Source organism: Phalangium opilio, unplaced genomic scaffold, assembly GCF_054372755.1.
Source record: "Phalangium opilio isolate 3A_F unplaced genomic scaffold, DU_Popi_V2 ptg000061l_1, whole genome shotgun sequence".
Classification (NCBI taxonomy): Eukaryota; Metazoa; Arthropoda; class Arachnida; order Opiliones; family Phalangiidae; genus Phalangium; species Phalangium opilio.
This window is the reverse complement of record NW_028324178.1, coordinates 5,944,691-5,969,759: the sequence shown is the minus strand read 5'-3', so window position 1 is coordinate 5,969,759 and position 25,069 is coordinate 5,944,691. Positions and strand designations below refer to the sequence as shown.

Sequence of the window (25,069 nt, the reverse complement as noted above, 5' to 3'; positions counted from 1 at the left end):
TGTACCTACCAGGGCTCGAACCTGGGACTTTCCGCGTGTGAAGCGGACGTGATTACCACTACACCATAGTTACTTAGTAATATTGAGATTTCCAAGAGACCTAGGTAATTAGTATGTCCAATCACGATGATCAAAACATGTATCTAATGGGGCTTGAATCTGGGACCTTCCGCGTGTTAGGCGGACGTGATAACCACTACACCTTAGATACGTAGTAATACTGAGTTTTCCAATAGATATAGCTTATTTTTATGCCATATCACGATGGACAAAATATTTATCTACCAGGGCTCGAACCTGGGACCTTCCGCGTGTAAAACGGACGTGATAACCACTAACCCATAAATACCTACTAATTTTGAGTTTTCCAAGAGACCTAACTTTTTTTAATATCTTATCACGATGGTCAAGATATGTATCTACCAGGGCTCGAACCTGGGACCTTCCGCGTGTGAAGCGGACGTGATAACCACTACACCATAGTTAGGTAGTTAGACCTAGTTTTCCAAGAGACCTAGCTTATTGTTATGCCCAATCACGATGGATAAAATATTTATCTACCAGGGCTCAAACCTGGGACCTTACACGTGCAAAACGGACGTGATAACCACTACACCATAGATACCTACTAATATCGAGTTTTCCAAGACACCTAGCTTATTTTTATGCCCAATAACGATGGTCCAAACATGTACCTCATCGGGCTCGAACCTGGGACCTTCCGCGTATTAGGCGGACGTGATAACCACTACACCATAGTAAGATTGTTAGACTTAGTTTTCCAAGAGATATAGCTTATTTATATGCCATATCACGATGGAAAAAACATGTATCTACCAGGGCTAGAACGTGCGACCTTCCGCGTGTTAGGCGGCCGTAATAACCACTACACCTTAGTAAGGCTGCTAGACTTAGTTTTCCAAGAGACCTAGCATATTGTTATGCCCAATCACGATGGACAAAATTTGTATCTACCAGGGCTCAAACCTGGGACCTTCCGCGTATAAAGCGGACGTGATAACCACTACACCATATTTAGGTAGTAATACTGAGTTTTCCAATAGATATAGCTTACTTTTATGCCATATCACGATTGACAAAATATGTATCTACCCGTGCTCGAACCTACCGCGTGTAAAGCGGACGTGATAACCACTACACCATAGATACTTAGTAATATTGAGTTTTCCAAGAGACCTAGCTTATCTTTATGCCCAATAACGAAGGTCAAAACATGTATCTCATGGTGCTCGAACCTGGGACCTTCAGCGTATTAGCCGGACGCGATAACCGCTACACCATAGTTAAGCTGCTTGACTTAGTTTTCCAAGAGACCTAGCTTATTGTTATGCCCAATCAAGATGGACAAAATTATCAACTACCAGTGCTCGAACCTCGCACCCTCCGCGTGTGAAGCAGTCGTGATTACCACTACACCATAGTTAGATAGTTAGACTTAGTTTTCCAAGAGACCTAGCTTATTGTTATGCCCAATCACGATGGACAAAATATGTATCTACCAGGGCTCGAACCTGGGACCTTCCGCGTGTGAAGCGGACGTGATTACCACTACACCATAGTTAGGTAGTTAGATTGAGTTTTCCAAGAGACCTAGCTTATTTTTATGCACTATCACGATGGACAAAACATGTATCTACCAGGGCTCCAACCTGGGACCTTCCGCGCGTAAAGCGGACGTGACAACCACTACACCATAGATACTTAGTAATATTGAGTTTTCCAAGAGACCTAGCTTATTTTTATGCCCAATAACGATGGTCCAAACATGTATCTCATGAGGCACGAACCTGGGACCTTCCGCGTATTAGGCGAAGGTGATAACCACTACACCATAGTTAGGTAGTTAGACCTAGTTTTCCAAGAGACCTAGCTTATTGTTATGCCCAATCACGATGGACAAAATATTTATCCACCAGGGCTCAAACCTGGGACCTTCCGCGTGTAAAGCGGACGTGATAACCACTACACCATAGATAGTAATATTGAGTTTTCCAAGAGACCTAACTTTTTTTAATATCTTATCACGATGGTCAAAATTTGTACCTACCAGGGCTCGAACCTGGGACCTTCCGCGTGTGAAGCGGACGTGATTACCACTACACCATAGTTAGGTAGTTAGATTGAGTTTTCCAAGAGACCTAGCTTATTTTTATGCGCAATCACGATGGACAAAACCTGTATCTACCAGGGCTCGAACCTGGGACCTTCCGCGTGTAAAGCGGACGTGATAATCACTACACCATAGATACTTGGTAATATTGAGTTTTCCAAGAGACCTAGGTAATTAGTATGTCCAATCACGATGGTCAAAACATGTATCTCATGTTGCTCGAACCTGGGACCTTCCGCGTATTAGGCGATTGTGGTACCCACTACATTATAGTTAGGTTGTTAGACTTAGTTTTCCAAAGAGACCTAGCTTATTGTTATGCCCAATCACGATGGACCAAAATATTAACTATCAGTGCTCGAACCTGGGACCTTTCGCGTGTAAAGCGGACGTGATAACCACTACACCATATATACTTAGTAATATTGAGTTTTCCAAGAGACCTAGCTTATTTTTATGCCCAATAACGATGGTCCAAACATGTATCTCATGAGGCACGAACCTGGGACCTTCCGCGTATTAGGCGAAGGTGATAACCACTACACCATAGTTAGGTAGTTAGACCTAGTTTTCCAAGAGACCTAGCTTATTGTTATGCCCAATCACGATGGACAAAATATTTATCCACCAGGGCTCAAACCTGGGACCTTCCGCGTGTAAAGCGGACGTGATAACCACTACACCATAGATAGTAATATTGAGTTTTCCAAGAGACCTAACTTTTTTTAATATCTTATCACGATGGTCAAAATTTGTACCTACCAGGGCTCGAACCTAGGACCTTCCGCGTGTGAAGCGGACGTGATTACCACTACACCATAGTTAGGTAGTTAGATTGAGTTTTCCAAGAGACCTAGCTTATTTTTATGCGCAATCACGATGGACAAAACCTGTATCTACCAGGGCTCGAACCTGGGACCTTCCGCGTGTAAAGCGGACGTGATAATCACTACACCATAGATACTTGGTAATATTGAGTTTTCCAAGAGACCTAGGTAGTTAGTATGTCCAATCACGATGGTCAAAACATGTATCTCATGTTGCTCGAAACTGGGACCTTCCGCGTATTAGGCGATTGTGGTACCCACTACATTATAGTTAGGTTGTTAGACTTAGTTTTCCAAAGAGACCTAGCTTATTGTTATGCCCAATCACGATGGACCAAAATATTAACTATCAGTGCTCGAACCTGGGACCTTTCGCGTGTAAAGCGGACGTGATAACCACTACACCATAAATACTTAGTAATATTGAGTTTTCCAAGAGACCTAGCTTATTTTTATGCGCAATCACGATGGACAAAAAATGTGTCTACCAGGGCTCGAACCTGGGACCTTCCGCGTGTAAAGCGGACGTGATAACCACTACACCATAGATACTTTGTAATATTGAGTTTTCCAAGAGACCTAGGTAATTAGTATGTCCAATCACGATGGTCAAAACATGTATCTAATGGGGCTCGAACCTGGAACCTTCCGCGTGTTAGACGGACGTGATATCCACTACACCTTAGATACGTAGTAATAATGAGTTTCCCAATAGATATAGCTTATTTATATGCCAGCCATATCATGATGGACAAAATATGTATCTACCAGGACTCGAACTTGCGACCTTCCGCGTGTTAGGCGGCCGTGATAACCACTACACCGTAGTTAGGTAGTTAGACTTAGTTTTCCAAAGAGACCTAGCTTATTGTTATGCCCAATCACGATGGACAAAATTATTAACTATCAGTGCTCGAACCTAGGAGCTTCCGCGTGTAAAGCGGACGTGATAACCACTACACCATAGACACTTAGTAATATTGAGTTTTCCAAGAGAAATAGCTTGTTTTTATGCCCAATAACGATGGTCAAAACATGTATCTCATGGGGCTCTAACCTTGGACCTTCCGCGTATTAGGCGGACGTGATAACCACTACACCATAGTTAGGTAGTTAGATTGAGTTTTCCAAGAGTCCTAGCTTATTTTTATGCGCAATCACGATGGACAAATCATGTATCTACCAGGGCTCGAACCTGAGACCTTCCGCGTGTAAAGCGGACGTGATAACCACTACACCAAAGATACGTAGTACCTAGTTTACCCAGAGATATATAGCTTATTTTTATGCCAAATCACGATGGACAAAAGATGTATCTACCCGAGCTCTAACCTGGGACCTTCCGCGTCTTAGGCGGACGTGATAACCACTACACCTTAGATACGTAGTAATACTGAGTTTTGCAATAGATATAGCTTATTTATATGCCATATCACGATGGTAAAAACATGTATCTACCAGGGCTAGAACGTGCGACCTTCCGCGTGTTAGGCGGCCGTGATAACCACTACACCTTAGTAAGGTTGCTAGACTTAGTTTTCCAAGAGACCAAGTATATTGTTATGCCCAATCACGATGGACAAAATTTGTATCTACCAGGGCTCAAACCTGGGACCTTCCGCGTATAAAGCGGACGTGATAACCACTACACCATATTTAGGTAGTAATACTGAGTTTTCCAATAGATATAGCTTACTTTTATGCCATATCACGATTGACAAAATATGTATCTACCAGTGCTCGAACCTACCGCGTGTAAAGCGGACGTGATAACCACTACACCATAGATACTTAGTAATATTGAGTTTTCCAAGAGACCTAGCTTATCTTTATGCCCAATAACGATGGTCAAAACATGTATCTCATGAGGCTCGAACCTGGGACCGTCCGCGTGTGAGGCGGACGTGATAACCACTACCCCTGTGATACGTAGTAATACTGAGTTTTCCAATAGATATAGCTTATTTTTATGCCATATCATGATGGACAAAATATGTATCTACCAAGGCTCGAACCTGGGACCTTTCGCGTGTGAAGCGGACGTGATTACCACTACACCATAGTTAGGTAGTTAGATTGAGTTTTCCAAGAGACCTAGCTTATTTTTATGCACTATCACGATGGACAAAACATGTATCTACCAGGGCTCCAACCTGGGACCTTCCGCGTGTAAAGCGGACTTGATAACCACTACACCATAGATACTTAGTAATATTGAGTTTTCCAAGAGACCTAGCTTATTTTTATGCCCAATAACGATGGACTAAACATGTACCTCATCGGGCTCGAACCTGGGACATTCCGCGTATTAGGCGGACGTGATAACCACTACACCATTGTTAGGTAGTTAGACTTAGTTTTCGAGGAGACCTAGCTTATTGTTATGCCCAATCACGATGGACAAAATATGTATCTACCAGGGCTCGAACCTGGGACCTTCCGCGTGTAAAACGGACGTGATAACCACTTACCCATAGATACCTACTAATATTGAGTTTTCAAAGACACCTAGCTTATTTTTATGCCCAATCACGATGGTCAAAACATGTATCTCATGGTGCTCGAACCTGGGACCTTCCGCATATTAGGCGGACGTGATAACCACTACACCATAGTTAGGTTGCTAGACTTAGTTTTCCAAGAGACCTAGCTTATTGTTATGCCCAATCACAGTTCATAAGAACCCCCGTATCAAGGTTTTCAGTTCGTAAGAACCCCTCAAAATTTTGTCCAGCGGGGATTCGAAAATCGGCACGGTCGCTCCATTGTTACTCTCGATGCACGGTTTTCAGTTCGTAAGAACCCTTTTCGATGGAAGTCGGCCTTTAAAAAAGCTTTACTCATTCATCTCAATATGATCTTTTGATCTAAAACTGTCACGTCTCGAAACCACCATAAAAGATAGAAAATTGAAACATTTTTGGTCATAAAAGGGCCAGTATTGTATATACAGTTATCAAAAGTTTGTCAGATATGTTTCAATAAGTATGACACTGCCTATACTTCGTAATGCTAGAGACTTACTGAGAGCTAGTTCGAGAATGACTCGAGAATTGAATACACTCGGTTTTGCAGTCCAACTTCACCGATTAAGACAAGATCTACTATCACCATGGCGCTCGAAATGTGAAGGAAATTGCGAACCAGAGTACTTTAGCGCTATCATATAAGTCTAGAGCAGTTTTTCTGGTTGCGAATAGACGTAAAACAAGCCTGTCGGGACCCTTCCCTTCAGTTGTTATCGGTATATAGCTACAATTTTTAAAGACTTTTTCGATTATGTTCTGTGAGTGTGTATGTTGTGGATGTTAGATAGACGAAAAGACCTTTTTAGCTAGATGTGGTAAGAACTTGTACATGTACCTAAAAAGTTCGACCATCTCAGATGTTAATTTCGCAAGTCAGAAAAGCGTGTATTCAGATAAATTACAGCTTAATATTTTGTAAGGGATGAGTACAAGTTGGGAATCCAAAATAAACCTCTCCAAGTCGAGACGCAATTTAGAGGCTATTATTAAATATTAAAAAAAATATAATTGATATTTATTAATTTAATCGTCATTAATTTACCTTAATTCTAGTTAAATCGTTTTAAGGAACTTTATTCCTAAAATAATTTTAAACATAGCTATTGTTGACGTTTGAACTCAAGCGTAAGCCTCTTTAAATTTTTTTGGAAATTTAGGGTATATAAGGCGACTGATTCACAATAATTGATAGGAAAACCCGCAATGACCCTGCAAAGCACCTGAAACGCGCCTGCAATGATCCTGCAAAGAATCTGAAATGCACCTGCAATTATCCTACAAAGTATCTGAAATGCACCTGCAATGATCCTGCGAAGTATCTGAAATGCACCTGCAATGATCCTGCGAAGTATCTGAAACGCATCTGATATTATTCCAAAAAGTATCTAAATCGCACCTGCAATAATCCTACAAAGAATCTGAAAAGCGGCTGCAATAACCCTGCAAAGTATCTGAAACGCACCTGCAATTATCCTACAAAGTATCCGAAATACGCCTGCAATGATCCTAAAAAGTATCTGAAACGCGCCTGCAATGATCCTGAAAAGTATATGAAAAGCGCCTGCAATTTTCCTATAAAGCATATGAAAAGCGCCTGCAATTATCCTACAAATTATATGAAATGCTCCAGCAATTATCCTAAAAATATCTGAAAAGTACCTGCAATTATCCTACAAAGTATATGAAAAGTACCTGCAATTATCCTACAAAGTATCTGAAACGCGCCTGTAATTATCCTACAAAGTATCTGAAATTCGGCTGCAATGATCCTAAAATTATCTGAAAAGCACCTGCAATGATCCTACAAAGCATCTGAAACGCGCCAATAATGATCCTGAAAAGTATCTGAAACGCGACTGCAATTTGCCTACAAAGTATATGAAAAGCGCCTGCAATTATCCTAAAAAGTACCTGAAACGCGCCTGCAATGATCCTGAAAAGTATCTGAAGCGCGCCAGCAATGATCCTAAAAAGTATCTGAAATGCGACTGCAATAATCCTAAAAATTATCTGAAACGCGCCAGTAATGATCCTGAAGTGTATCTGAAACGCGCCTGCAATTGCAATTATCGTACAAAGTATATGAAAAGCGCCTGCAATTATCCTACAAAGTATCTGAAACGCGCCTGCAATGATCCTGAAAGGTATCTGAAACGCGCCTGCAATGATCCTGAAAGGTATCTGAAACGCGCCTGCAATGATCCTGAAAGGTATCTGAAACGCGCCTGCAATGATCCTGAAAGGTATCTGAAACGCGCCTGCAATTTTCCTACAAAGTATATGAAACGCTCCTGCAATTATCCTAAAAATATCAGAAAAGCACCTGCAATTATCCTACAAAGTATCTGAAACGCGCCTGTAATTATCCTACAAAGTATCTGAAATGCGCCTGCAATGATCCTAAAAATTATCTGAAAAGCACCTGCCCTTATCCTAAAAAGTATCTGAAACGCGCCTGCAATTATTGTACAAATTAAAGTATCTGAAACGCGCCTGTAATGGTCCTTAAAAGTATCTGAAACGCGCCAGTAATGATCCTGAAAAGTATCTGAAACGCGCCTGCAATTTTCCTACAAAGTATATAAAAAGCGCCTGCATTTATCCTTCAAAGTATCTGACGTGCGCCTGCAACTATCCTAAAAATTATCTGACATGCGCCTGCAACTATCCTAAAAATTATCTGACATGCGCCTGCAACTATCCTAAAAAATATCTGAAAAGCACCTGCAATTATCCTACTATGTATCTGACATGCGCCTGCAACTATCCTAAAGATTATCTAAAAGCACCTGCAATTATCCTACTATGTATCTGAAACGCACCTGTAATTTTCCAAAAAGTATCTGAAACGCGCCTGCATTGATCCTACAAAGTATCTGAAACGCGCCTGCAATGATCCCGAAAAGTATATGAAATGCGCCTGTAATGGTCCAGAAAATTATATGAAACGCTCTTGAAATTATCCTACAAATTATCTGAAACGCGCCTGTGATGGTCCTGAAAAGTTTATGAAACGCGCCTGCAATTATCCTAAAAAGTATCCTAAACACGCCTGCAATTATCCTACAAACTTAGCAATTCCCGACTGAAACATGCATACAAAATATCTGGAAGGTACCTGTAATGAGCCTACAAACATCCTGATTTCTTATGGGAGTTACTATTTCCCCTGTGTTTTCAAGCTGTAAGGTAGCTCTTTTATGACTCTAGAGTGGCTTAATTTTGTATACTGCCGTACTGAGTTTTCCAACGGAAGATATTTTTTCTGCAAAACGTCTAAAATGTTCTGCATTGCTCTCTGGAATGCATCTTATTTTTGTCTGAAGTTGAACCTTTTTCAGGTTTATTCCAGTACTATTCCAGAATATTCCAGTTTAATTGCAATATATTGCAGATTCGAAATAATCTACTTAACAGCAAAAAGCAGCCGTAAATTTTTGTACGGGATCTTATACAAGGAACAATAAACGAATAAAAATAAGTAAACCTAAATTTGAGAATTTGACTATAGTGGCCCACAATTTTAAAGGTTTTGATTCGTATTTTATATTAAAATGGTTAATTAATAACCATGTAAAACCAGACGTCATATTCGACGGCTCTAAAATTCTAGCTCTCTTTATTAAAAGTCAAAATTTTAGGTTTATTTGTAGTTATTCCTTCGTGGCCCTTCCTCTGAGAGCCTTTACAGAAACCTTTCAATTGGGTAGTTACAAAAAACAGTTTTTTCCTTATATTTTCTTAAAAGAGGACACTTTAAACTATGAAGGTCCGTTACCTGAAAAGACCGCGTTTCAACCTGAATTTATGAATGAAAAGGACCGACAAGCCTTTGATTTATGGTACAGTGAAAAAGGTAAAAAATCCACGTACAAAATAATGACCGAATTAGAGGAATACGCTGTACAAGATGTAGTAGTTTTACAAAAAGGAATTACAAAATTTAGAGAACTTTACAAAAGCATCTTAATTGCGGAACTATTACAATATCAGGGGCCTGTACTAACGTGTTTTTACACAAATATTTAGAAAAAATACATTGGGTGTAGTACCTAGTCCAGGTTATCGTGGATCATACAACCAAAGTAGTAAAGCTATCAAGTGGTTGGCCTGGGTTAGTAAAGAAATGAAAGTAGAAATACAGACAGCCCTATCTCCTGAAGGAGAAAAAGAACTGGACCTTATTTAGTTGATGGTTACTCAAAGGATCCTGAAATTATCCTAGAGTTCAATGGTTGCGTGTATTACGGTTGTCCGCAATGTTTAAAAGGCAGTGAATGGAACAGTTTAGTAAATGATACAAATAAAAACTGTTACGAGAAGGGTCTGGATAGAATAGAATTTATAAAAAAGTCACACCCCAATGCTATGTATATAATGATGTGTGAATGTGAGTTTGAAAAGTTGTTTAAGACAAATATCGCTTGTAGTACCTTTTGCGAGACTGTAGAGGTACAGTCCCGGACAAAAGTTTCTAGACACTTTCATTTGGCTGCCATTTTGATCCTATTTGAGCTAGAGTAACAAAATAGGACTTACTAAATAGGTTGACTTCTCAAACTTATTTTAAAATTAAAAATTACACGGTCGCAATAAAAGGGCGTTAGCCATAGCGGAAAAAGTAAAGCTCCCTGATAATGACGTTACGAAATAATGTTTCAAATGGATCAAGAATGCTATCGTTGCACGCGTCTTGTCACGTAGAATCCGAAACTGTTTTCAAATTGTAAAACGGTTCAGACAATCAAAGGTTATGACAAAAAACATGACGATCAAAACATTGGCAAATAAGCCTAACGATTATTTATTTCTTCTATATCAACTTAGCTCAGTAGTAAAACATTACGATCAGAAAAACAGGATGTTCAAGCCATAGCATAGTTTTACTCTGAAATTATGGAAATGAGGTTTTAAGAATTACGTTCAGTAATGTGGCAATTTATTAGTTAAATGCCAGTAGGGTCTCGATTTTGAAAGGACAATAGGGTTCCAACTTAGAAATAACGGTTTTGGATGGCGCTTTGGAAAGTAGAAATTTTGGATTTGTGTGCAGGGTAGTGTTAAGTCTGTGAATTTGGAGTAATAAGCAAGTTGTGATTGCTAAAGTGGAAGGATTTTTGACATTAAAAATTTTGCAAATATTGTTTAATGCGCGAAGTTTGCGTTTAGGGTTGAATTCTTCTGTGGCTTTTCTGTAGTAAATGTTTTAAGCTCTTAAAGAATAAAATATTTTGTGTAGCTTCTGGGTGGGTGGGTTTTCGATGATTAATGTTTTTGTGTCTTTTCGGTAAATAATGTTTGGGTGTCTTTTCGGTATAAAAATGTTTGGTTGGAATTTGTTAGGGAATGTTTTGAGTGCTTGGAGAATAAATATCGTGGTAGAACTCCAGTTTGCAGAATAGGTGACGTGCCTACCATGGAAATGTAGCGGAGAATCGGGAATGAAGATTCACGATGACATGAATTAGAGAAGAATCTAACAACGACAAATTCTTGAAGAAGGATGCGAATATTAATTTTCATTGTGAAATGGATGGTAATCTCCAAGATAATAGTTCGAATTATTATATTATTTAAATTAAAAAGACTCACTTGTCCTCATGGCATGAAAATATTGATATTCGAATACTCCTCTTTTTGTCTGAAAGTTTAATTTTTCCACCGCTTTTGAAGTTAGACAACTATCTCTAACTTTTAGAATGCCATAAGGTTAATTATAGAACATTGTATTTAAAAAAGTAGTCTTCAAAAAATGAATGAAATGGATTTTTAATGTGTATATAAAAAACTATATAAGTAGGTCACTGGAATTTACACAGTCATCAACATCATCATCATAATAATAATAATAGGGGTTGGGCTTCATGAAACGAGAAAAAAATACCTTTTGTATTTTATATCCGAGTAGGTTGGCTGCCTTGTTTTTTAAGCTTGCAGCATGGCAATCACTTAATTCATCAACCACGCCAAAGTGTATAGTCACGGTAAACAAGTGCCTGCCTACGTTGGAGATGAAGTTACGATTTACGTTTATTCACTAATGAAAATATTCAGGAATTTTATCATGAATATTTGGATAAATTTAATCATGAATATTTTTGAAAATTTGATCATGAACATTTTTAAGAATCTCATCATGAATATTTTCAAGAATTTAATCATGAATATTTTCAAGAATTTAATCATGAATATTTTCAAGAATTTAATCATGAAAATTTAGAAAAATCAATCATGATAACTAAGAAAAAATCCATCTTGAATATTTGAAAAACAGTTCTTCATGAATATATAGAGAAAAAATGCATCATGAATACTTGGAAAAAAATACATCTTGAATATTTTCAAATTATAACGAATGGTATTATAGATGTTAAGCCTAAAAGTGTTTGACTTTTACTAGACGTCCTTAAGATTTAAATTGAAAGTCCCAATGTAAAAAAAAACTCGATGTCTTAGATTAGTGGTGTCTTAGAAATTTGAGTAACAAATAGGGCATTGTAGAACATGGGTTTGATTTACTGGTCTTCCAGTACTAATTTCTGTATTAGTATACTTACGACGGTTTATTAACTTATGCAAAAAACGCGATAAAGGATTGATTGACGTATAAACAGCTGGTAGTGTGTTCAAAACCTGTTCAATATCTCGATTTACATATTAGAACTGAAAAATTGCTTTTAGGTTATATCGATTCACACGGGTATACGGACTAAACACTTCCAAGACAAAGAACCCCAGGCATAATCTCCCATTACTGAAATTGTAAAAAATCCCCCATCCCCAGACAAAATCCTCGGTTGTTAACCCTATCCGAGAAAAGTGAAAAACCACCCGATAATTATTCCCATTTATTTATTTATTTATTTAGTTCAGTACAGGTAAGCCATTAGAGCTTGGTTAGTACAACCGAGAGAGATTAACGATTTAGTTATACAGAGGTTAACGATTTAGTTATACAGAGATTAACTATTTAGTTATACATTAGTAAAAAAAGAAAAAAAAACAAAAAAAATAAGTAACAAAGTAAAGAAAAAAAAATAAGTGACAAAGTAGAAAAAAGATAAGTAACAAAGTAAAAAAACGGTATGACTACAGCTCAATTTGGGGTATTATTGAAGTGAGCCGATAACTTAGCGCGAAATTTTGATTTATCTGAGATGGTAATAATAGATTCAGGGAGTGCGTTCCAATCTGAGATGACAGTGTGGGTGAAATGATGTTGGCGGATAGACGTCAGGGCGCGTGGTTTTGCAAGTTTAAGGGAGTGTCCACGGGTAGAGGGATACGGTGCAGGGTGGAAAAAAGTTTCAACGTTAAGTGCCAATTTGTTATTAAAGAAGTCATGAAGTAAACATAGGTTGTTAATTTTATGGCGGATAATGACGGGATCAATTTTAAGTTTTTCTAATCGAGAAGGGGCTGGGAGTTTATCTAATTTTTGAGTTAGTTTAGTAAATTTGTTTTGGGCTTTCTGTAGGGCAGTAATACCAAGGGAGGAAGATGGTGTCCAAATAGGGGAGGCATAGTCAAAAATAGGCAGGGCCAATGCATTATAGAGGGTTTTAATGAGGGCTGGGGAGCGGTTGTTAAAATTACGACGAATTAAGCCTGATAGGGAATAAATCCTTTTAGAGACTTTATTGGTGTGGGAGGTAAATTTAAGGGATGGGTCCATTGTAACACCCAGGTCAGATTCAGATAGGGTGGCACGGATAGGTTGACCGTAGAGACGATAAGTATACCGTGGGTTAGAGGATCCTAGGTGAAGTACAGCGCATTTATTAATATTGAAGCTGAGGCCATGTTCAGAGGCCCAAGCTTCTACGGAATCCAGGTCAGTTTGTAGGTTTAGGGAGTCAGATAGGGATTTTATACGGGATGAAAGCTTCGTATCATCTGCAAATAGCAAAACTTGCGAAAATTTAACAACACTAGGGAGGGAGTTGATAAATACATTGAAGAGTAGTGGACCTAAAACTGAACCCTGGGGGACACCTTTCTCAATGGGGGCCCAGGGAGAGTGCTGACCCTGTAGGACAACTCTTTGGCGGCGGTCAGTTAGATAATGGGATAACCATTGCAAAGCCTGGTCAGTAACTCCGGCTAGAAATAGAGCACGTAGTAATTTATCATGAGGGATACTATCGAAGGCTTTAGCGAGGTCGAGGTAGACGACATCAACGCCAAAGCCCTCATCTAACCAAGTAGTCCATTGGTTGGTGGCTACGAGTAAGTTGGTTGAACACGAATGTTTGCGCAGGAACCCATGCTAAGCTGGAGAGAAGAAATTTACACTATTGAGGTAAAAAAATACATTATCAATATAATCCGAAACACTTCAGCAATCCGGTAGTGCAATAGATCAGGCGTTGGACAATTTCTAATTAATTCGTTGACTTTTATTCATTTCAAGGGAGAAATAAGTTCAACCACTGAAAGAACACTTGTGGGAGTTTTAGAATTACTCATACCATTCACGGGGTCTCAGGAAACTCTTTGCCAAATTTCAACCTTCTGTTTTGGATAAAGAATGCGCGCGAGGAAATTTGTTTTCACGCTATAGGGTAGGCAACTCCCCTATCTCCGACAGCAGCTTATTCTGTATATACTCTATTTTCAGCTTCGGTTGTTAGCACGCGCAAAGCTAGGTCTCTATGTTATGTAGCTTTCGGCGTGCTGACAAGAGACGAAGAAAAAAAGGATTATAAATGTCCGCGAGATTTTTATCTCAAATGCACGGACCTGTAGGCTTTAGTTTCAAATACATGCATAGTCGTATGTAATCAATTGGTGGGTCCTTCAAACATTATCAAGGAACGTTGTGCTATTAAAAATAGCGAAAATTATTTCTTGAGATTCCCAAAAGATTTAGAAACGTAATAAATATTTATAATACTAACTCTAACATCCTTCTTAATAGTCTAAATTAGTATTACTTGAAATTTTAAAAGTCACTGGCTCGACTATGAAGTCGACACTCGACAGTCGAGGCACTTCAACTTTTTTCGAAGCCTACTAGAATTTCCGCCCATACATTTGACCTAAAACTCGCGGATATTTTAAATCCAGAGAAACATTATTTTCTTCGTCTCTTGTCATCACGCACAAAGCTACGTTACATAGAGACCCAGCTTTGCGCGTGCTGACAACCCAAGCTGAATCAGATTATTCAGAATAAGCTGTCGTCAGAAATAGGGGAGTTGCCTATCCTATAGCGTGAAAACAAATTTCCTCACGCGAATTCTTTATCCATGCTCCTATGACACCCGGAAGTAGGATAAAAACCCTTGGAAAGAAAAAGAGACTGGGATACGCCTTTTTACATAAATAGAAATTGATTTTTAACATTTTTAGCGGTAGAACTTTTGGTAAACATTATATTTTACAATATTATTACAACATTTACATACGAAAAGGTTTCCTCTAAAATAGCAATAATAGCGCTTAATAAAAATTATAATATTTGAAAAATGCTAAAACCATTCATAATTTGATATCGCAGCTTTTTGAAGATCATTTCATCACCTAATAGAGAAATTATGAAAGGCAACATATAAATTCTATTATTTGAGTGTTAAAAAAATGGCATTCTTTAACTTCCGTTTTAAGACTTTTACCCTACTAAACCACATTAAGCCTTTCGAGTGGATGGGCATAAATTGGTGCACATCCATCCTCTAAAAAATTATCTGGCCATCGTGTCCGACGATGAAACGTTTATCATTCGTAAAGTCTACACTAACTGCTCGAGTGTCTAATTTGTGTTCTCTGTTCCAGGGTTGTTTGATTTAAATCAAGCGATTTTTTTTAAAAAAATCATTTGATTAAAATCAAGAATATATTTTTATTTTTAAAAAATGTTTTCTAAGATTCCAAGAAGTAGGTTAAGAAACTCGAGAAGAAACTTAACTAGAAAAGACCTATAATTAAAAACAATCATAGTGTTGTTATATTTCAGTTTAAGTTTTTCCCAGAACTTCAGTTTGTCTTGCTGGATAGGCTAAGAAATGAAATAGCGGTCAAGCTAGTTTTTTTATACAAGCATTTGAATAGCAACAATATCCAATAGCTGCTTAAATGTCATGATTATTTTCCTTTTGGTTAGTTTTGACTCAAGACTTTTCATGTTGGTAATTTACTATCTAGTAGTTCAATAAAAAGACAATAAATCAATTAAAATTAAAAAAATCCGATTTAAATAAAAACATCAATTATTTTGTTTTTTTGAAAAAATCAAAAAAATCAACAACCCTGCTCTGTTCCAAATTGAAGCCTCTTTAGACTTTTAGAGAAAATAAACTTCACGTTTCTTAAGTGCCACGCGAAGCGTTCAAGAAGACCCTGTCTCACCAAAGTTCATCTTACGGTTTTAAACTTATTTGAAGTTGCTCACAAGTATCACGCTTAAAAAACTTCTCGGACGTCAAATCTTTGGTCGTCCAATTCTTTGCCTATCACCTCCATCGTTAAATTAAGTTTTTAAGAATGTCTATTTTCAACCAAAAACTAATTTTTATCTTCCACTCGACGAAAAAATATTTTCACCTATTCCAAGTTTACTATATAAAAGAGACCGCAAACCACTCTTTTTATCAGTTAATTTTCATATTCTCCGAACAATTAAAATGGCTGATAGAGTATTAAATCGTCGTCAAATTGTTGAACTTCATGAGCAAGGTCTTTGCAATAGAGCAATAGCGCGGCAATTAAATGTTTCACCGACCACAGTGGCTACATGGATTGATCGTCAAAGAAATAATGAATTTAACGGTGGAGCTGATAGGGAGAGAGCCGCACGACCAAGGGCCCTAACGGACAGAGACCTCCGTCTGATAGGTCGGACGAGTAGGGCACAACCTTTTTTAACCGCGAGGCTCGTTAGAGCTGAACTGGAGCTGCAAGCCAGTGTAAGAACTGTGGGAAGAGCCTTGGCAAGCCAAGGGCTGCACGGAAGGGTCGCTTGCCAAAAAGATAAGTTGACTGCGGCAAACCGACAAGCGAGGTTCGAATTTGCTCAAGAGCATTTAAATTGGACACTGGAGCAGTGGGAAACCGTGGTCTTTACGGATGAGAAGAGTTTCGTCGTTGGACATAATGGCCAGGTAATTTTAATTAGTTCGGAAGTGTGTTGAATGAGGAGATAGACATAGAGTAACAAAGCCTATCGTTAGAGTATTTATTACTTTACACTCGCTCACCATTAATCAAGTATGTTTGACGTTTTAAAGATATGGGTTAGAAGACCTGTTGGCATGCGCTACAGAGAGCCCTACATCATCGAGGTTCAACGCAGTGGTCGATTTTCCGTAAACGTTTGGGGTTGGCTATCGGCGGTGAATTCCGGATGTTTGGTTCATATCGAAGGACGAAACAATGCCCAACGATATGTCCAACTCTTGGAAAACGACGCTTTGCCCAGCATATTGGAAAGGTTTCCCGACGGAAACTTTACCTTCATGCACGACCGCGCTCCAATACATACGGCAAGATTGGCCACAGAAGCGCTGGAGAGGCTTAGTGCGACTCACGGTTTTAGGGTAAGTGTCTTATCACCGATGTTAAATGTTCTATCACAGCTTAATTAACAATAGCATTACATTATTTCTGTTAATGTATCGTAAAGGTTATGAACTGGCCTTCAAAAGGGTGCGACATGAACCCGATAGAAAATCTCTGGGCGGAAATGGTCCGAAACGTTGACCATGTCAACGTTAGAAATGCAGAACAATTACTGGAAGCTGTGCAAAATGCTTGGCGAGATCTAAAATTAAACGTGGAGTTATTCCAGTCCTACCACAACTCGATGCCTAATAGGATTCGAGATGTCTACGAAAACCAAGGATATTGGTCGCGTTATTGAAACGTCGTTTTGTGCAATAAGCCCATTTATTTTTTGTTTTTTCTTTATTCCAAGTATGCCAAGTTAAATAACCCCGATTTATAAAATATATGCAGCTATGTTTCTATAATGTCCAATGCTAAGTAACATTATTTTGTTTTGGTTCGAATGCGGTCATCATACTTAGAAAATACAGCGGCCACACATTTTCGATTTATGTTAAAACTATTTCCAATAAAATGAAACTAGATCCTTAAATTATGAACTTTGAGTTGACACATGATCTTTACTTCTTTCTTTGGGGGAAAACAACAATTGTCCTAAGTAGGCATATAATAAAGTTACAACTTTATATGGTCTCCGATAACGTTTAGGAAAATACTTTGCGAGATTATACACAATGCTTAATTCATCTTGAATTGTTTCACCGTAAATATTAACTTCATTAGATTTACTTCTGTGTGTTTTTACACATTTCTGCGCCACAATCTGCCTAAAATTCACATATATAAATTCAAATACTATTTGAAACAAACCATTAAGGTTGCCGTTGTAAAGTAGTACTACGATTATTTGGTCCGATTCTTGGTATACCCTACGGTTACAATGTTAAAAAACATAATAACCTACCTTCTTGAAAACACAATACGAAAGAGACATTTTCTGTAATTTTCACGAATACCAACCGTTCTACTATTACGTAGGGCTTTTTATTTTTGTCAAATATTACGTTCCAAAATTCAATCTTAGGTATCATTGCAAAAAAGGCAACGAAAGTTTAAAGAGGTAGTTGTTAATTTTCAAATGTGCAGGATTTAAGCAAATTCAACACTAAACCGATAAAGCTCGAAAGTATAGAAAACTTTAGCACATAAATATATTTCTGTCATAAGAATAATTGTAGTCATAACCGTAAACATACTTCAATAATTTGAAATACATCAGGGATTCTACATGTAAGAGGTATCGGAAGCGCACATATAACCAAAGTTAAACATCTGGCTCGGGCAGAGGGGTCTTTTAACTAGTAGAGGCGAAGGCTAGTGGTCCCTTTCAAGGACAAATTGAAAACAAATCCAAAGCTGGTGAAACACGGCTCAACTGCGCATGGCACACCGCTGCCGGAGCCACTCGTTTCTGATCCCTCTTATATCTAGAATCCCTGAGATTGATAAACATACGCGTAGTATTAAATGAAGGGCCCTTGTAACCATTCCCCATAATTTGTAACACTTTTTCTATATTCTTCATTTTCGATTTTCATCTATTTCAGATATTATGTCACTGGAATTCGATCAAACATTATTATAGACCAATTTGAAATTTCCTTGGCATAAGCCAACACTCAAGGGGTAAGCCCGCCATCGGGGTAAACTCGTGATTCTAAGAAGCTCCGCTAGAGGCAGTGCGAGTTGGCAATAGCCTCCTGCATGGCGTGAGCTCGGGACCCAATATAGCCGTGCTTCTTGGCGTGAAGCAGTTTACCCCGATGGCAGCCTCGCCCCTGCGTGTTATTTTATCTGTGTGTAATTTCCGAATTGGTCTATTAAAGTCCATTCTAACATCTATTCCTTAAGAGTTTCACAACCTTCAATACACGTTGCTCCGCATTCGAAACATTTATTCTCTAAACGCTTCAAATGTATAATTAAACTTAAGTCCAACTCCTAGCCCAGTATACGTGATTTACGAGAAGCTTCCTCTAGGGCGCTGCCATAGCGAGTGACAGCCGGGCGTGCCTTTGTTAGTGGCTGACATGGAGAGTGAGTAAACGTGCCTCTGTAGCCTTGACTGAAGAATTCTCTGAAAAGGGGGAGGTAACCTCGTAAGTCCTGTATAGAGCCCCTCCCTTCAACACATAATGAAACGTTTAAATTATCTTAATGGCTCACTTAAACTATGTTTTGCCAACGCTGCTGACGGAGACGGCAAAAAATACCAATGGGCCTTAGTTGCTAACGCGCTATAAGGAAAATAAGACTCGCCTCTTCTTTCATCCCCCCCCGTCGCGGGGAAGGGGGGTCGTGGACAATGACGTGCGCCAAAATAACCCTGTTCTCCATTCCTTCTTAGAAAATTAAATGTGTTAATAATAAAACGAAAAGCCACCCAAATAGTATCGATCAAACATTTATTTTCCCTGGCGCCAAATACCATCATGCAAAATTCTGGAAACGTTTTCTTCTCGAAAATCCTCTCACTTTTAACCTATCACAAAACTCGTGTATTATATTTAATTCACTGAATACCATTTATGCAAACTCTAATTGTAATTCAAACATTTCTCAATTTCCAAACCGCCCTGAACATTCATTCCCATGTTAGTCTCTTCCCTTATTGCGTAACACCCGGTTTTCACTGGGCGAATTTTATGCGTTTTTCGCGTTATTTGGCGGAAAAGGAAAAACCTTTCCTCTTTTTTTTGGCGAATTTCGCGATTTTGCGTTGTGGGTGCTATTTCTATTTTTGCGAATTTTCCCGAGGCGCGTTTTTCTTTTCCGTTGGCACGAACCAATTATTGAGGGTTTGCTGGTCACGTGGTTAAGTCATCGCTTTTAATATTTCTGAATTTCAGGGTGAAATTACATTTAGTAGGGTTTGACCATCTTGTTTATCTCCGCTTGTCCTTTACTACAGAGTTAAGTTGATTCTGATACAACAAAATAATCGTTAGGCTTATTTTTCATCATTTTGGACGTCGCGTTTTGGGTCATAACTTTTGACTTTCTAAACCGATTTTCAATATGAAAATAGTTTTGGATTCTGTGTGGCAAGACGCGTGGAATGACCCCATTGTCGACCCATTTGGTGCATTATTTCGTCATGTCATTATCGGGGGTCTTTACCATTTCCGGTATTACTATCACCCAAATTATGCAACTGTGCAATATTTCTGCGCAAAATAATTTCGTGAAGCAGATCTATCTAGAAAGTCCTATTTTATTGCTCTAGTGCAAATAGAAATTAAATGGCAGCCAAATGAAAATGTCCAGAAACTTTTGTCGGGGACTGAATACAATATTCTTGGCGCGATCTCAAGTTGAACGTGGAACTATTCCAGGCGTATCATCATTCAATGCCTAGTAGAGTTCGGGAGGTTTACGAAAACCAGGGATATTGGTCACATTATGACACCGTAAACTTCGCATTTACGTCATGTAAAAACTTAAATTTGTTTTGTGTAATTTGTTAGAGTATGTTTAGATCTATTATTAGATTTCATTAAAATTTTCTTAAAATCTTGTATTATAAATATCGTAAGAATTACTTCTAACTGGTATTTATTGGTTTTAGTATAATGGTGTCCACACATGTAAATACTGAAATAATAACTGGCGAAGTCAACTGGTTTTTCATTGCTCAAGTTTTAATAAAGAAAGAATTAAATATGATCGTATAGTTCTTTTAAAGTTCATTGCACAAGTTGTCCTGTGATCTTATTTAAAACCTAATTACTTCCAATAACGGAAATGTCGACATTGAACTACACGCAAACCTCTATCGCGTTTTTTGCAAAAGTAAATAACCATCAAAAGTACACTACAACCGGAAACAATAAAAAATAAACCAACAAATCGAACCCGTGTCCTTAAGTGTTCTCTAAACCATTAATTACTCAAACTTCGAAGACACCACTAATCTAAGACAACAAGTTTAATTTAAACTCGAAATTTTAATTTAATTCACAAGGACACCTACGTAAAGCTCAGTAGCTTGTATGCTTAACATCTATAGTTACAATTTGACTGATAATCTACTCCGAGTCCAAACTCCTTTATCAGAGGTATGAAATTTTGCAGGGACGGTACTCAAATGCAGTAGGCGAGCTCTTAGGTTTCTTCTATTCCTCATCATCTTGAAAAATGGCGGCGTCTACGTGTTTCAACCAAAGCTATAACATTTAAAACACTGGTTCCCAACATCCGTAAGACTGACTTCATGTCTTTTGAAGCTCAATTTTCCACCTTCGTTAAAAATGGCGGCCTGAAATGCAATAATATATCTCGATGGGCAACACCGGTAGTTTTTTTTTGCTACTCTGTAAATACTAAAGGTTATTGTTTTGAAGACATTGAAGATGGATTTTATTATTCTAAATATTCAAGATGAATTCTTTTCTAAATATTCATGATATAATTTCAGTAAAACATCATCTGCGAATAAAATACTTAAATAAAATAAAATTTCTAACCGAACAACCTTGGAGAAGCTTCAACCTTTGACAGGGCAAGAAAATGGTATTTAACTCTATACATGGGCGCCCGTTAAATTTCTCATTTCAAGTAAAAAATCCATGGCGTCTTAGAGTATTGTGTAAATCATGGCGTCTTAGATTATTGTGTAAATCTAAGTGTCCCTCTATCCATATAGATTATGAAACGTAAACTTTAAACTACAAAAGAATAATATCAAATTATTTTAGGGGAAATAGTCAAGGTTAATAGTGGAAGCAGACTCAATTTAGTTTTTTGCCAAATTAACGATAGTAAAATTGAGATATTAAATTCTCAATGCCACAAACCAAGGCGCATACCGACTCTATAATAGCAGGAAATGTATGGGCTATTGAGTCTGATTGTTTTCCGATGATCATTGAAACTGCTCTACTCTAAGCTAAAAAATATATAGAGCAAACTTCATACGCTGAAACACGACACAATTGCAAACACTGTGCTTTTTATCGTTTGTAGGGCCTCTCTCTCTTTTTGCTCTATGTTCCAAAAACAGCCATAATTTTCAAAAAACCAAATTCTTAAGTAAAGTTTAAAGGGATGGTTATCACGTTTAAAATGTGCTGGGAATAAAAAAACTTGCAGAGTAAAGCCGAGAAAGCGGGAAATACGTTAAAATTATCCACGTCGTAAAATATTTTCATGTCATAAGAACTTGCGAATAATTTCACCTGTATATATATATTATTATAATTCAAATATTCTCATCCACTCTGAATTGAACAATGTCTTCTCAACCATCCTCATGAATTTGCCGTCGAAATATTATTCCCACAATATTATTTTCAGAGCCTTTCTCAACATCCAATTCTCAAGCGTCCAAACGATAATTACCGAACGTCAAATAAGTTCTGTTACACCTGTATTTTAGTCATGCCACCTATTTTGCTCCATAAACTATCTCTGTTACACCTGTATTTTAGTCATGCCACGTATTTTTCTCCTTAAACTTTCAAAAAAGAATATTCTTGAAACATTGTCCATCATCCAATACCGCGGCTCGTCCAACTTTTAATAGCGATTCAACAGATAACGCCGTCTGCCGTAAATTATCCGTCAAAAGAATTATCCCCAAATATCCACCCACTGTATTAGCAACTAGGAAATTATAAAAAAATCATTAAACATACCCAAATCTCTATATATTTAGACGTTTTCAAAGCGCCACCAACAACCCTCCATTTCTGAAGACTGAGTCTAATTCATAAGTTCCCATTTCTCATATGTCAGTGTGGAACTAAAACTTCTCGGGTTGGAACATCTTGTTTTTCTGATCGTAATGTTTTACTACTGAGCTAAGTTGATATAGAAGAAATAAATAATCATTAGGCTTATTTGCTATTGTTTTGAACGTTACGTTTTTTGTCATAACTTTTGATTTTCTGAACCGATTTACAATTTGAAAACAGTTTCGGATTCTACGTGACAAGACGCGTGCAACGATAGAATTGTTGATCCATTTGAAGCATTATTTCGTAACGTCATTATCGGGGGGCTTTACTATTTCCACTATGGCTAACGCCCTATTAGCGCCACAGTGTCATTTGTAATTTGAAAATAATTTTGAGAAGTAAACCTATTTAGAAAGTCCTATTTTGTTACTCTAGCTCAAATAGGAACAAAATGGCAGCCAAATGAAAATGTCCAGAAACTTTTGTCCGGGACTGTACCTAAATCCTTACCTACCCATAACAACCCAAATAAGAGAGGTAGAGAACCAAATATAGTATAAAATAACATGTAAACCCCAGCCTTTAACTTTTCTGGTTGAAAACCATATCCTACAATTAATAATAAAAGAGGAACTAAAGAAGCTTCAAAAAAAAATAAAAATATAATAAATCTATTGCTAGAAAAGTGAGCACTAAAGTTAATAACATAAATACACATAAAACTTTGTATAATAAAAAACTAAAATTTTCCCTTTTCGTTCCCCCTCTGGCTAATAAACTTAAACATAAAATTCAAAGGGTTAGAAAAACTAAAGAATAGCTTAACAAATCACATCCAAAAACTATAGAAATTTGAGAAACCCCATCTATAGGATAAACTATTACTCAGCCTAAACAAGATAGGCCTAATAAACTTAACAAAACATAATAAGGTAATTTTATTCTTAGAGCTATTAAAGAAAATCAAAAAAAATAAAAGCTAACATTGAAGTAAATTTAAAGAGCTACAAAGTACTCCCCCATATCCCTTTACTAATCTCACTAAAATTCCCAAACCTAAACTTCCTTCACATACTACTACTAAAAGATATAATATTATTATAATACAATTATTTACCCCACCGGATAATAAAAATACTAACAACAAAAAATCAGATAATATTAAAAATTCTAATCTCAAAATTACTACTAACAAATGATAACGTCTAAACACTACACATATTAGTCCCCCAAAAAATAAACAAAAAACATAAAAATTTAATATAACCATTGAAGCTTTAATAGTTTATAACAAGTTGGGAAAACCCAAATATTACCTCTCCGTGTCGAGAAGATTATATAACCTAAGTATCCAATGAAAACGTCGACCTTTTTGCCCTCATCCTTTCCCGCGCTTTGCGCTTCCGCATTTCATCCTTACTCTCAACATTATCTTCCTCCATTTTACATACAAAAATCAAATACTCACAAAAAGAAGTGGCAAAAACCTGCTGGCTCTTTACAACCACCTAATTTGACTTAATATCCAATTTCCAACAACAATAATATACCGGTAGTTTAATTGACAACCTACTAGCATCGAAATTCTCATTAAGAATGGCTCCCGCGGATAAAAAAGGGCAATTTTCAACTAGGTGGGCGTTATCTCATTAGATTTGAAAAATATCATTTCTCTTTTTTACCAATGCCTAACCGTTTGGATTTTTTTAAACCAATCTTAGCACCAAAAAATATTTTTTGATACATAATAAATGTTTTATATTCTTATTAAGAATAGAACAAGAGGATAAAAAAGGTCTGTCCTCTCGTAATTTTTAAGCTTTTATCATGATTACTCTATACAACAGTAACAAGGAGTATAAACCCATTAGTGGAAGCAGTATTTTTTTCCGAAACAATCTCGCTTATGTTAATCCTCTCTAGACTTCGCTAAAAACGTATTACTCCTACGTAAAATATTAATAAACAGGCAAGGATTCATACCATTAAAGGAGCGCAATATTATCCATATTTTCATTTCATATACAGAGAAAAGAAATTATTATGTTTCTGAGAGGAGCTTCCCATTTTTGTTGTTGTTTTGAAAAATATATCGCAATGCACGGGCCTTGATATATATAGGAGGCAATGAATGAAATATATCACAATGCACGTGCCTTGATAGATATAGGAGGCAATGAATGAAATATATCACAATGCACGGGCCTTGATAGATATAGGAGGCAATGAAGGAAATATATCGCATGCACGGGCCTTGGTAGATATAGGAGGCAATGAAGGAAATATATCGCATGCACGGGCCTTGGTAGATATAGGAGGCAATGATAATCTCTCTTTGCA

The 25,069-nt window shown here is 37.4% G+C and overlaps 10 non-coding genes across 10 annotated transcripts; all 10 read right to left on the bottom strand.

Moving 5' to 3' along the window:
- Positions 1-73, bottom strand: TRNAV-CAC (transfer RNA valine (anticodon CAC)). The gene has a single exon. It is a non-coding gene; the product is annotated as a tRNA-Val (tRNA).
- Positions 74-414: 341 nt separating this feature from the next.
- TRNAV-CAC (transfer RNA valine (anticodon CAC)) lies at positions 415-484 on the bottom strand. The gene has a single exon. It is a non-coding gene; the product is annotated as a tRNA-Val (tRNA).
- A 482-nt stretch (positions 485-966) lies between these two features.
- TRNAI-UAU (transfer RNA isoleucine (anticodon UAU)) lies at positions 967-1,035 on the bottom strand. The gene has a single exon. It is a non-coding gene; the product is annotated as a tRNA-Ile (tRNA).
- Positions 1,036-1,511: 476 nt separating this feature from the next.
- TRNAV-CAC (transfer RNA valine (anticodon CAC)) lies at positions 1,512-1,581 on the bottom strand. Its single transcript has one exon. It is a non-coding gene; the product is annotated as a tRNA-Val (tRNA).
- A 478-nt stretch (positions 1,582-2,059) lies between these two features.
- TRNAV-CAC (transfer RNA valine (anticodon CAC)) lies at positions 2,060-2,136 on the bottom strand. The gene has a single exon. It is a non-coding gene; the product is annotated as a tRNA-Val (tRNA).
- A 61-nt stretch (positions 2,137-2,197) lies between these two features.
- Positions 2,198-2,270, bottom strand: TRNAV-UAC (transfer RNA valine (anticodon UAC)). The gene has a single exon. It is a non-coding gene; the product is annotated as a tRNA-Val (tRNA).
- A 614-nt stretch (positions 2,271-2,884) lies between these two features.
- On the bottom strand, positions 2,885-2,961 carry TRNAV-CAC (transfer RNA valine (anticodon CAC)). The gene has a single exon. It is a non-coding gene; the product is annotated as a tRNA-Val (tRNA).
- A 61-nt stretch (positions 2,962-3,022) lies between these two features.
- TRNAV-UAC (transfer RNA valine (anticodon UAC)) lies at positions 3,023-3,095 on the bottom strand. The gene has a single exon. It is a non-coding gene; the product is annotated as a tRNA-Val (tRNA).
- Positions 3,096-3,437: 342 nt separating this feature from the next.
- TRNAV-UAC (transfer RNA valine (anticodon UAC)) lies at positions 3,438-3,510 on the bottom strand. The gene has a single exon. It is a non-coding gene; the product is annotated as a tRNA-Val (tRNA).
- A 1,035-nt stretch (positions 3,511-4,545) lies between these two features.
- TRNAI-UAU (transfer RNA isoleucine (anticodon UAU)) lies at positions 4,546-4,614 on the bottom strand. Its single transcript has one exon. It is a non-coding gene; the product is annotated as a tRNA-Ile (tRNA).
- Between the last annotated feature and the right edge of the window lie 20,455 nt (positions 4,615-25,069).